Source organism: Taudactylus pleione, unplaced genomic scaffold, assembly GCF_031769625.1.
Source record: "Taudactylus pleione unplaced genomic scaffold, aTauple2 ptg000199l, whole genome shotgun sequence".
In the NCBI taxonomy this organism is placed as follows: domain Eukaryota; kingdom Metazoa; phylum Chordata; class Amphibia; order Anura; family Myobatrachidae; genus Taudactylus; species Taudactylus pleione.
Genome location: NW_028284601.1, coordinates 11,513,894 through 11,514,863, shown reverse-complemented (window position 1 = coordinate 11,514,863; position 970 = coordinate 11,513,894). Strand labels below are relative to the sequence as shown.

The 970-nt window shown below is 40.1% G+C and overlaps 1 pseudogene; it reads left to right on the top strand.

Moving 5' to 3' along the window:
* Positions 1-431: 431 nt before the first annotated feature.
* Positions 432-550, top strand: LOC148518796 (5S ribosomal RNA; annotated as a pseudogene).
* Positions 551-970: the final 420 nt, after the last annotated feature.

Here is a 970-nt window from a genome sequence, read left to right as displayed (position 1 = left end):
GGAGTGCATAATTAACAAAGTAGTGTCATGGCACACGTGACATGGGTGGTTTGTACACTGACTTGATCGTAGTGCTTAAGAGAGGGTATGGTCAATCTTAAGCTCTACGACCAGTTTTGATGGTTCCCGATGGTCTTGATTAATCCTTATATGCCCGGAGATGATGTGTAATGTGTACGAGAAGGGGGCGTATTTTTTGTCTTACGGCCACATCCTCCCCTTGGTCGGCCAGCTAACGATCCGATCTTAAGGACGCAACATTCGAGTGCATCATTTGCATATCCAGCCCCTTTTCCCTTACGACCGTGCGACCGCAACGACCGACTCTGAATGAGGTCCTGAATACCATGGCCCCACAAGGATTTAACGAGAGCTATGAAATTGCACCGTTCTTGTAGGGGATGAGTTAGTAGTTGTATGTGTAAGAAGTTACCTACAACCACACCAGTGTGTATATGCCTAATCTAATCCGATCTTGGAAGCTAAGCATATGTGGGCCTGGCCAGTGCTAGGCTGGGAGACCTCCTGGGAATACCAGGTGTTGTAGAGTCCATACATTCATACATCAGGGTGCACAGTGCCCACTCGGTCCTCGAAAGAACAAACTCTCATGTATGCCTTAAGGATGCTTGATGGCCTTGTAAAAGATCTCACTTTGTTATTTATACATGTTCTATAATATTTTATATATATACCCTTATACATTTTTATACATTTTTGTCATCATTATCTTCTTCATTATTATTCTTATATCTCCTTTTTTACCTATTTCACCATATTTATTTTCATATAATTGTTATTTGGTGGTCAGTGGGGAACCCCCTTGTGGTTTTTATTATTATTATTAATATCACTGTTATAATCTATTCTTGCTATTGAATACTTCTGAATACTGCATCTGACTGATCTTGTATATATCTTTCACATATTATTTAGTACCATATTCAGGAATACCTAATGTTCCCATATT